At 42.5% G+C, this 12,903-nt stretch overlaps 1 protein-coding gene across 2 annotated transcripts in view; it reads right to left on the reverse strand.

Annotated features, from left to right (window-relative positions):
* Positions 1-4,465, reverse strand: part of DAAM2 (dishevelled associated activator of morphogenesis 2) — a 257,845-nt gene extending 253,380 nt beyond the window's left edge. For both annotated transcript variants that reach the window (XM_063444117.1, XM_063444115.1), the window contains exon 1: positions 4,274-4,465. The gene's annotated coding sequence lies outside the window, so the exon portion shown is untranslated. The remainder of the gene's footprint in view (positions 1-4,273) is intronic.
* Between the last annotated feature and the right edge of the window lie 8,438 nt (positions 4,466-12,903).

Here is a 12,903-nt window from a genome sequence, read left to right on the forward strand (position 1 = left end):
CCAGCATTGAGTCCCTTTTTCCATAGGGATATATTGACTTTTGATTTAATTTATTGTATTGGGTTCAAGCCCATTTGGTGGATCTGGTACCACCGTACTGACCTCTCTGTTCCTATTCCATCGTTGGAATTTGGTTTACACAGCTTTATGCTTTTTTGTGCATTTATATTAATTTATTTAGGATGCTACAAATGGAATTTAATGTCAAATGTTTAAACGCACATTTCCTGTCCAGCTGCAGCGTTGCTCCACAATCTGCAACCACTGGGTTTGGTTCTGAATGATATTTGGTGGCCGGTAAGCTGAAATCTCACACAGCTCACAGCCAGGCCTCTCTCTGTCTCAGTATGTCTCAATGTATTTTAGTTTATTTGTACCTTATTCCCATATTCCTCATTGTCAATGCTTTGCCATAAATCGCTGTAACACAGTCAGGTGTTTTATCAAATCCTGGCTCTTTAATTTTAGTTCCATGCAAGTGATGTACAGCACCATAATATTGAGTATATCAAGTCGTAACATGTAGAGAAAACACATATAACAGAAGACAATCCTAGACACATATCTTAACTAAGCAATAATGTTATAGGAAGGCAATGAGCATTGTGCCATAGTTCAATACTACGATGCGCCCTGTAGAGGAGGGGAATGAGCATTGGACGAGCATGGCAGTCTGGTTTGATACAAAGATGAGCCGTTTAGGGGTTAAATAACTTTATTTCTACAGCCCTAGCCACACCTCCTCTGGCTGTCAATCACACAGCCTTTAGATCCATGTAGAATAGATATTCCCACTGGAAGGCTATGCCGGGTATCTACTACCCTTTCTATATCACTGTAACTGCTCCCACTGGAAGGCTATTCCAGGCATCTACTACCCTTTCTATACCACTGTTACCGCTCCCACTGGAAGGCTATTCCGGGTATCTACTACCCTTTCTATATCACTGTTACCGCTCCCACTGGAAGGCTATTCCGGGTATCTATTACCCTTTCTATATCACTGTTACCGCTCCCCCTAGATGGCTATTCCGGGTATCTACTACCCTTTCTATTTCACTGTTACTGCTCCCATTGGAAGGCTATTCCGGGTATCTACTACCCTTTCTATATCACTGTTACCGCTCCCACTGGAAGGCTATTCAGGGTATCTATTACCATTCTATATCACTGTTACCGCTTCCACTGCAAGGCTAGTCCAGGTATCTACTACCCTTTCTATATTACTGTTACTGATCCCACTGGAAGGCTAGTCCAGGTATCTACTACCCTTTCTATAACACTGTTACTGCTCCCACTGGAAGGCTATTCCAGGTATCTACTACCCTTTCTATATCACTGTTACTGCTCCCAATGGAAGGCTATTCCAGGTATCTGCTACCCTTTCTATATCACTGTTACTGCTCCCACTGGAAGGCTATTCCAGGTATCTACTACCCTTTCTATATCACTGTTACTGCTCCCAATGGAAGGCTATTAAGGAAGGAATGTTATCGCAGCTATATACAGACCCATTATGGTGAATCAGCAGCAAATTTTAATTTCATCCTATTTTTTTTTTTATTTAAAATGTTTGCATTATTTAATGGGTTATCTATATAACAGATCAAAAATAAATCAGCCATTTGCCCCTTATCGTTTTATTTTAACCCATTAACATATGTATCCCTCCAGTTACTCCATGCTGCATATTCCAAAACCCAGTTTCAATTACAAAACACAAAAAGCTAAATAAAAACAAACCCCAATAAACAGCACTTTGACGAGAGATGCGGTAGAGTGAAATGAACCGTCTGTGTGCCATAGAGCACCTCTGACATATTGTAATTATTATTATATTTTCATAGCACCTCTGGCATATTGTAATTATTATTATATTTTATAGCACCAACATATTCCGCAGCGCACACTATATCCCTCAATGCTGGGGCAGCTGTTATAGTAATTGTCGAAGCGAGGCAGGCCGCGCAGACTATTCCCATCCTGCTCATTGCAGCAGCCAGGGCGCCTCTCTCATTGTTCTTTATATGGTGGGGTTCAGACGGGATGTTTTATTCCTGACACAAATCAAGCTGTCCTGTTTAACAGACGCTTGCCTCACTCTGCCTGCTTTTATGGCTTATTACTGCACAGAGAGGGCTTTCTTTGCACAATTTACATGAGTTCATTGATCAGGCTGTCCCAGTGGCAGGAGCGCCCTCTGCCTGACTCATCTGGTACTGCCCCCCCCCCCCGCAACAAACACCCAATGACTCCAAGTTATCTCAACCCACCATCTCGAAAAACTTGGAAATCTGAAGACAATAATTAAAAAAAGAAACAAGACGAAGAAGACCTTGTGGCTCCTTCCAAATAAAATTCATATGCCAGTTCAGTATCTACAAATAAAGCATTGTGTATCTGGGAGACCATCTGACTCCTGGCTGCGAGGACAAGGCTGACTCAGACTGGGACGGGATGGGGCTAATTTAACCCCTTCTCTGCCGGAGGCACCTGTACGAGGGCAGGAAGGGAAGGCGAAGTAGCGGCAGCGCAGAGAAGCCAGATGTTTTGCAGAACATCACGGGCAATGTGGTTTCTGAAACATCTGGAGTGCGAAACTCAGTCGTTACCGATCCTTGGTCTTTCACCCCTTAAGGAAACATTACAGAGGAAATTCCGACACACTGGCCTTTTTCTGCTGAAGGGGTTAAACAAATTAAACATATTTATTCATGTTGCTGTTGATGTAAATCTGCCCGCCGTGATTAACCCATTCTCCAACAAAAAGTTAAACGCTAAGAATATTAAACGAGAGACACCAGCGGGTCGGAGTGAGTCTGTGTCCTACGTAATGTGTTATGTTTGTACGTAATATGAAGGAAAGAGATAGAAAAACACTTCAACTATATCAGGCCCCACAGTACGCAGCGTGGGAGGAAAACTCCCCAAACATCAATAACAAAACACCATTGACTTGCAAGAGTTAACACCATCAGAGTCTCATTACTGGTTTCCAGCACAGAATAGCTTAACCCCTTAAGGACACATGACGGAGATATTCCGTCTTGATTCCCTTTTAATCCAGAAGTTGTGTCCTTAAGGGGTTAAACAATACATCTCAATACATGTGTGTATATCTAGAGAGTTATAGAAGTATGCTTGTTAATAGACTCTATATCTATATTTTGTATAGGATTACATTTTGTGATACATGTTTCTATGTTAAACGAATGTTTGGATGTCATGTTATGTGCTAGTCTCACCGTTTTCTGTGAATTGAAATATAGTGATAGCCAAGTCTAGTGATAGCCAAGTCTAACTCTTAATAACATCCGTCTGATCTCGCACCTTGTGTGCAGGGTACAGAGCAATGGACAATGAGCTGTCTCTTTGTAGCCTGATGCCTCCAATCTAGAATTGGAAGAAGATCGTGGACCAAACGAACGTGTTCCACTACGCCACGACATTGGGAATACAGATACTTTGTAGTGATGACCCCCCCGGCTTTGCAATTTACAGCTGATGGCTACAGCCCCCTCTAATCTGGTTTGATATTATTATAGCAATGTCTGGATTGGTCAGACAATTCTTCATGCAATATTTTATTTTTGTGATTATCACTAGTATAGCACAGCAACATCATAACACACAACACCAGCAGGTAACACAATGCGGGATCGATGCAGAGTACACATTCTGACTTCAGTGAATTTGGCAGCTACTGAAGACATAGAGGATGGCAGGTCCTTCGCTGCACACCTATATGAGCTGTGTACATTAAATATTTTTATCTGAACTCTGACAAAGCCAAATCACACAACTAATGACTCTAGCTATTGTTGCCGTTGGTTGACATTAACTCTTCATAGTGCCAGGGAGTCACCATGAAGGTAAAACATAACCAGACTCAATGTGTCTCATTCCCGTCTTGTTACAAGCGATACAGATGCCTTTCGATAATTGTCACAGGCTAGCAGGGATACCTGTACAAACAATATATAAAGTGCTTTTAGGGGGTCAGATCTATGTTTGGCGCAGGTGGCAAAATCATTTCGGAACCAGGCGCGAGGTGCAATGCGTCGCAACCCTTCGCTGGCATTTAGAGGGTTAAAAAATGCAGGCAGCGGTAGGGGATCCGGCAAAAGCAGGAACGTAAACCCAGCAAGAGGCTGTGCACTTGTTTACGCAGCTGCCGTGCTGACAAGATCATTCGGGGGAAAGCCAAAAACATCCCGAATCGCCACCATAGGGAAAATGACACCGGACGATCTGTCCGAAAACGCAGACTCACCAGTTGTTCTGGGTGTACGTGCCTTCTCCGTGTACCCTACGCAGACTGGATATCAGGGTGCTGGGCAGTCCATCCCAGAGCAGGACGGGCAGTTAGAGGGCAGTTAAAGCCAGCGAGCGCCCTGTGTGTGTGTGTGAGAGAGTACACAGAGGGTGTGTATGCTCAGCTCTCACATCAGGAGCTGCTTTCCATTCCTCGCTCAGCCTGAAGACTGAGGGGAAGGCTGGGCCTTTCTGCTTTTTTTTCTTGCTACTGTTCACAAAGATTCTTAAAGGGGCAGCCCTGGCAATGTCTAAAATAAGAGAAAGAAGGGGCAAGGCTGGTTCTGCGGATAGTCCCAATAACAGCAGACACAAATGGCGATGGGACGGTGATTTTACTAGGGATCGCTGCCTGTGATTGATGTGCATGCTGTGCTTTGCTGCAAAGTAGCAATGTTAACCCTTTACTGCCATGATTTGTGATGTCATGCCATTATTTATGACAATGTAACAGTGTAATCACAGCACATGTTCACTATCTTCTGGGAGATATTGATGTTTGATGTGAATGAGTGTATCACAGAGCTCCTCAGCAATAAAACTCACAGTAATGTGCGATGTGAATGAGTGTATCACAGAGCTCCACAGCAATAAAACTCACATTAATGTGCAATGTGTATGAGTGTATCACAGAGCTCCTCAGCAATAAAACTCACATTAATGTGCAATGTGTATGAGTGTATCACAGAGCTCCACAGCAATAAAACTCACAGTAATGGGCAGTGTGTATGAGTGTATCACAGAGCTCCACAGCTATAAACTCACAGTAAAGCGCAGTGTGTATGAGGGTATCACAGAGCTCCACAGCTATAAACTCACAGTAATGGGCAGTGTGTGTGTGTATTACAGAGCTCCTCAGCAATAAACTCACAGTAAAGTGCAGTGTGTATGAGGGTATCACAGAGCTCTACATCAATAAAGCTAACAGTAATGTGCAGAGTGTGTGAGTGTATTACAGAGCTCCACAGCAATAAAACTCACAGTGATGTGCAATGTGTATGAGTGTATCACAGAGCTCCTCAGCAATAAACTCCCAGTAATGTGCAGTGTGTGTGAGTGTATCACAGAGCTCCACAGCAATAAACTCCCAGTAATGTGCAGTGTGTGTGAGTGTATCACAGAGCTCCACAGCAAAAAACTCACAGTAAAGTGCAGTGTGTATGAGGGTATCACAGAGCTCTACATCAATAAAGCTAACAGTAATGTGCAGTGTGTATGAGTGTATCACAGAGCTCCACAGCAATAACCTCCCAGTAAAGTGCAGTGTGTATGAGTGTATCACAGAGCTCCACAGCAATAAACTCCCAGTAATGTGCAGTGTGTGTGAGTGTATTACAGCGCTCCTCAGCAATAAACTCACAGTAAGGGGCAGTGTTTGTGAGTGTATTACAGAGCTCCACAGCAATACAACTCACAGTAATGTGCAGTGTGTATGAGTGTATCACAGAGCTCCACAGCAATAATTCCCAGTAATGTGCAATGTGCAAAAACTCACAGTAATGAGCAGTGTGTATGAGTGTATCACAAAGCTCCACAGCAATAAAACTCACAGTAATGGGCAGTGTGTATGATTATATCACAGAGCTCCACAGCAATAAAACTCACAGTAATGAGCAGTGTGTATGTGCAGTGTGTATGAGTGTATCACAGAGCTCCACAGCAATAATTCCCAGTAATGTGCAATATGCAAAAACTCACAGTAATGAGCAGTGTGTATGAGTATATCACAGAGCTCCACAGCAATAAAACTCACAGTAATGAGCAGTGTGAATGAGTACAGTGGCGTACATACCGGGGTCGCAGGGGTCGCGGTTGCGACCCAGGTATGTATGTCACTGGGCCAGCCTCTTTTCCTGGGGGGCCCATGAGCCGGCCACCTCAGGGCCCCCCGAGGCTGGCCCTGCTGTCACCCGGCTGGCCGGTCCTGCGGGCGCGCGAGGGAGCACTGTCTCCTGAGTGCTTCCTCTTCAGCTCCCTCGCGCACCGCACTGATACCGGAGCAGGAAGATGACGTCATCTTCCGCCTCCGGCATCAGTACGCGGCGCGCGAGGGAGCTGAAGAGGAAGCACTCAGGGGAGAGTGCTCCCTTGCGCGCCCGCAGGACCGGCCAGCCGGGTGAGAGCAGGGCCAGCAACACCACTGGACCCCAGGGAATCACCTCAGCTCTCCCACAGGTAAGGAGGCTGGGGGGATTCAAAAATAAATAAATGTTAGTGTGTTTGTGAGTGTGAGTGTATGTTAGTGTGTGTGTGTTTGAGTGTGAGTGTATGTTTGAGTGTGAGTGTATGTTTGAGTGTGAGTGTATGTTTGAGTGTGAGTGTATGTTTGTGTGTGAGTGTGTGTTTGTGTGTGAGTGTGTGTTAGTGTTAGAGTGTGTGTTAATGTGAGTGTGTGTGTTAGAGTGTAAGTGTGTGTTAGTGAGTGTGTTAGTGTTAGTGTGTGTGTGTGTTAGTCTTAGAGTGTGTGTGAGTGTGTGTTAGTGAGTGTGTTAGTGTGTGTGAGTGTGTGTTAGTGTTAGAGTGTGAGTGTGTGTTAGAGTGTGTGTAAGTGTGTGTTAGTGAGTGTGTTAGTGTTAGTGTGTGTTAGTGTGTGTTAGTGAGTGTTAGTGAGTGTTAGTGTGTGTGAGTGTGTGTTAGTGTTAGAGTGTGTGTTAGTGTTAGAGTGTGTGTAAGTGTGTGTTAGTGAGTGTGTTAGTGTTAGAGTGTGTGTTAGTCTTAGAGTGTGTGTGAGTGTGTGTTAGTGAGTGTGTTAGAGTGTGTGTCTGTTACTGAGTATGTTTGTGTGCGTCTGTTAGTGAGTGTGTATGTATGTCTGTCACTGAGTGTGTGTCTGTCAGTAAATGTGTGCGTCTGTTCATGAGAGAGTGTGTGTGTGTCTTAAGCACTTACCTTTCTCCAGCGCTGGACTCCCTTGGCGCTGGGAATCTCTCCGCCCCAATCCGCCTCTCAGCTCCGAATGCGCATGCGTGGCAAGAGCCACGCGCGCATTCAAACCGCCCATAGGAAAGCATTACTCAATGCTTTCCTATGGACGTTCAGCGTCTTCTCACTGTGATTTTCACAGTGAGAATCGCAGAAAATCCTCTAGCGGCTGTCAATGAGACAGCAACTAGAGGCTGGATTAACCCTCAGTGAAACATAGCAGTTTCTCTGAAACTGCTATGTTTTCAGCTGCAGGGTTAAAGGGACACTCCAGGCACCCAGACCACTTCTGCCCATTGGAGTGGTCTGGGTGCCAACTCCCACTACCCTTAACCCTGCAAGTGTAATTATTGCAGTTTTTTTTTAAACTGCAATAATTACCTTGCAGGGTTAAGTCCTCCCCTAGTGGCTGTCTACTAGACAGCCACTAGAGGGAACTTCCTGGTCCCTAGCACAGATTATCTGTGCTAGAGCGTCGCTGGACGTCCTCACGCTGTGTGAGGACCTCCAGCGTCGCTCTATTCCCCATAGGGAAGCATTAAAATTAATTTCCAATGCTTTCCTATGGGGTGCGCTAATGCGCATGCGCGGCATTACCGCGCATGCGCATTAGGTCTCCTCGGCCGGTGGGCGGGATCAGTCTCGCCCACCGGCCGACAGAGGAAGAAGGTGGAGCGGCGGGGGAGGAGTGGGCAGCGACGTGGGACATGTCGCTGCCTCAGGTAAGTCACTGAAGGGGTTTTCACCCCTTCAGCAACTGGGGATTGGGGGGTGGGAGGGAGAGGGACCCTCCAGTGCCAGGAAAACTGATCGTTTCCCTGGCACTGGAGTTTCCCTTTAAAACTAGAGACCTGGCACCCAGACCACTTCATTGAGCTGATGTGATCTGGGTGTCTGTAGTGGTCCTTTAAGTGTATGTGTTTATGCATGCACTGGCGTACATACCATGTGTGTGCGGCCCCAGCCCGCGCAGAGTAAGCGTGCGCGCGGGGGGGCACACGGATCAGTTTTCGCACCGGGGCCCCATGGGTTGTGTGTACGCCACTGTATGAGTATATCACAGAGCTCCACAGCAATAAAACTCACAGTAATTTGCAGTGTGTATGAGTATATCACAGAGCTCCACAGCAATGAAACTCACAGTAATGGGCAGTGTGTGTGAGTGTATCACAGAACTTCACAGTAATAAAACTCACAGTATGGCCCGTTTACAGTGCTCACTGACCAGATTGTAATATTACTGTATCACTTGTCATCACTCCATCTCATTAATGACTTTCCTACACACTAATTGTCTGGCTGCTCAGTGAGCTAATAAGCTGCTAGGTAACTATAAATGACTGTCTCCTCAGTGGAATCGGGGTGATTTGGAGACATTGTCTGCCTCTGGTCAGTTTTATACGTTAGCTGTGCTAATGGCCGCTGAGTGTTTCCATGTGCTAATAATCACTGATAATGTTAGATATTTAGGCAGTCTGGTCACGCGTTCTGCAGGATAGCTGAGCATTAGGGATGTTTTCCTGAATAATGTGTGTGTTTGAAGTAATCAGGAGTTAATACACAGACGAGGTTCAGTTATCTCATTACACGCTGCGCTCTGAGACTGTACCATGATGGGCGTATTAAACAAGTCCTATAAAATAACGTGTGAGAATCTCACCTTACATTAATTCCCGTTATCACACGTTCAGAGAGTGCTCCTGGCTTGAGCTGACCCTGGTTTTTAAGGCATTGATAGAACATGAATTAAGAATATAGAAAAGTATTTAAAAGATAATAAAAATAATAAATAAGCAATACTCCATTTTGAAATCTTATATTTTATGCAAATAACCAGGATATTCAGTGTATGCAGTGACCCAAGACTAGGTATTAGCTGAGACTATCATAGACATTTCAATGTTTCTAACAGGCATGCTAAGCATATCCTAAAAACCTCTGCCGGAATCTATGGGACGTCTGTGGTTCAGCTTTTAGCAGTAGTCAGATTCATCAGAAAATGTGAAAGTACAAGGTGTGGTGCAGCGCCTAATATGTCCTTAAAATATATATATAAATGCAGGAAGGAAAAAAAAGGGAAAATATATAGTGTAGTATGTCACTGTCCAAATAAATAGAATAAAACAAAAGAAATGCACTCACAATTTCCTGGAGCTAAAATTGAAGCTCTAACTTGAACGCCTGGGCGGAACAATCCCCGCCTATGGATATAGTGTGGTCCTTGGTGGTTGTGGTCACTCAAATGGTGGAAACATAAGCAACTCTGCGGATATGGGTTTAGGATATTGTAGTGTAGTGCCCACTTGTAAGCATAGATGGTGGTCTTTTCCCTCCAGAAATATAGGTGAAAAAGGAAAAAGAAAAACCAAAATAGTGTGTACCGTAAGGCACAGAATACAAATGAAGTGGTAAGAAATGTACTCATATTTGATGGGATAGAGCAGTCTACATCTGCTCCATCCCTCGGGCTTGGGTGGTACAATCCCCACCACGCATACGGTAGTTCAAGCAGAACAGCAGCAAAGATTGGTCCAATAAAAAAGTACTAAAAGAAGAAAAACTACCACAACAAGAGGACATAGTCTTCAATTAGAGGGGCAAAGGTTTAAAAATAATATCAGGAAGTATTACTTTAGTGAGAGGGTAGTGGATGCATGGAATAGCCTTCCAGCTGAAGTGCTAGAGGTTAACACAGTAAAGGAGTTTAAGCATGCGTAGGATAGGCATAAGGCTATCCTAACTATAAGATAAGGCCAGGGACTAATGAAAGTATTTAGAAAATTGGGCAGACTAGATGGGCCGAATGGTTCTTATCCTCCGTCATATTCTATGTTTCTATGTTTCACTCTGTTATTGACGGCATGGCTCGGTAAAGATAATCAAACAGGAAGCTAGATTTGTCCACTGTGGAATAATTAGGTTCAGCTGAATCAGTACATCAGAAAATTCATTTGTTTGGGTGGTCCAGAATTAGTCCATGCAATCGTTTCGATTCAGATGAAGCAAAAGTGCTTGAAAATGAGCCAATCCGTGTACAGCAAAATATATACATAGATATTGTGTATAGGAGCATCCTCCTGCCATTTGGCTCAGAGATAAAGTGAGAAGAAGTGACCAGGAGAGGAAAAACATGAGGAGCAGTAAAAACAGCTTTATATATCGTATATATGCACGTTCTGATCAAAACAAAACGTAAACAAAAACTGGAATTTACGCTATATGTCTGTTCACCCGTAGTTCCCCTCTTTCATATTATATGCACCCACACTTATTATATATCATTTTGTTCAGGAGAAACAGGGCTTTAATTTATCATTAACTATTCATATATGGAACATAATTCATTATGAATAAAATAAAAAAAAATGTGAGAAAATAAGATTTTTTTTTTAATTTGTATTTCCGTCTGACATTTTATCTGTGAATGTCATAATACTGTTAGGTTTTACTGCACAAAAATGCACATATTTGTAATCAGCGATGGCTCACGAGTACAACAGTATCCCCCATTAACAGGTTTTATGGTGTTTTGGAAAGTTACAGGGTCAAATATAGAACGCTCCATTTTCAAATAGAAATTTGCCAGATTGGTAATGTTACCTTTGAGACGGTGTGGTAGCCCAGGATTGAGAATTACCCCCATAATGGCATACCATTTGAAAAAGTAGACAACCAAAGGTATTGCAAGTGGGGTATGTCCAGTCTTTTTTAGTAGCCACTTAGTCACAACACTGGCTAAAGTTAGCGTTCATATTTGTTTTTGTGTTAAAAAAGCAAAAAACTAATATTTGGTCAGTGTTTGTGACTAAGTGGCTACTAAGAAAGACTGGACATACCCCACTTGCAATACCTTGGGTTGTCTACTTTTGCAAATGGTATGCCATCATGGGGGTAATTCTCATTCCTGGGCTACCATACGCTCTCAAAGGCAACATAACCAATCTGGCAAATTTCAATGTCAAAAAAATGAAATGCAAGCCTTATATGTGACTCTCTAACTTTCCAAAACACCATGAAACCTGTACATGGGGGGTACTGTTATTCTCGGGAGACTTCAATAAACACAAATATTAGTGTTTTAAAACAGTAAAACATATTACAACAATAATATAGTCCATAAAAGTGCCGTTCGTTTGTAAAAAATGCAAAAAACGTCACTTTTACTTAAAATATCATCGTTGTAATACAATTTACCAATTTGAAACACTAATATGTGAGTTCAGCGAAGTCTCCCGAGTAAAACAGTACCCCCCATGTACAGGTTTTATGTTGTCTTGGAGAGTTACAGGGTCAAATATAGTGCATACGAATTAAATTCTCTGCACTTTCTCCCTGTGTTGTCAGGTATGTCAATCAAATTTTAATTAATCAAATCACCTAATTATGTTAAAAGATTACTTAAATATACACGTAGAATTTTAATATATATGCATTTATAGGTATTTAAATTCTACGTGTATACTAATGTAATCTTTTATGTAATTATATGTATTTATCTATATATATATATTTGCGGTTATTTGCATTTTATATATAGATAGATATATATAGAATGTCATTCTAAGTGTATTTTGTTACCAATATATATATATTAATAACAAAATACAGTTAGAATGAAATTACATATGGATATATAATTTATATTAAATTTTGTTTTAATATTTTATTTATTAATTTTATTATTTTATTTATTATTGTAATTATTCGTATTTATATATATAATATATGTGTATATATCTATTATATATATAATATATGTATATTATATATATGTAACATCATTCTAAGTGTATTTTAATACTAATATATGTACTTATATTAGTATTAAAATACACTATGTATGACCTTAAATATATATAATATACATATATATTATATATATACATATATTATATATATATAAAAATATTTATTTTATTTTATAACATGTTTAATTTTATTTTTTTTACACTACCTACCAGCAGGGGGACTGTCTAATATTTTAGACAGTCCCCCTGCTGGCAGATCCACAGCCAGCTATAGGGGGCCATGTGATCGCTCTTTGAGAGCGATCACATGGCCCCCGGGGGCCTGATTTGCCGTGGGGGGGGGCTGCCTGGGCTGTGAGGCAGTCATCCCGAAGCGGAGCGCCGGGAAGGTAAGTACCCCGGGCGCTCCAGGGCTTAAAGCCGTTACGGCGTTCTATGCCGTCGCAACGGCTTTAAAGCCCACTAAATGCGTGACGGCATAGAACGTCGTAACGGCGGGAAGGGGTTAAACATATAATTTAGAAATATAGATTTTGTTTCCCTCTATTTTTCTCTTCTCACTTGATCTGTGAATAAAATGAACTTTTAAAGGGACACTATAGTCACCCAGACCACTTCAGCTCAATGAAGTGGTCTGGGTGCCAGGTCCCTTCAGATGTAAATATAGCAGATTCAGAGAAGCAGGGTTAATCCAACCTCTAGTGGCTGTCTTCCTGACAGCCGCTAGAGGTGCTTCTGCGACGCTGGATGCGAAATTCGCATCCAGCGCGCAGAACGTCCATAGGAAATCATTGAAAAATGCTTTACTATGGACTGTTTAAATGCGCGCGCAGCACTTGCCGCGTATGCGCATTCCGCTCTACTCGTGAGCTAACGTCGTTGGGGGAGAAGAGGTCACCAGAAGAGGTCACCACCAGTT

Source organism: Pelobates fuscus, chromosome 2 (assembly GCF_036172605.1).
Source record: "Pelobates fuscus isolate aPelFus1 chromosome 2, aPelFus1.pri, whole genome shotgun sequence".
NCBI classification, from domain to species: domain Eukaryota; kingdom Metazoa; phylum Chordata; class Amphibia; order Anura; family Pelobatidae; genus Pelobates; species Pelobates fuscus.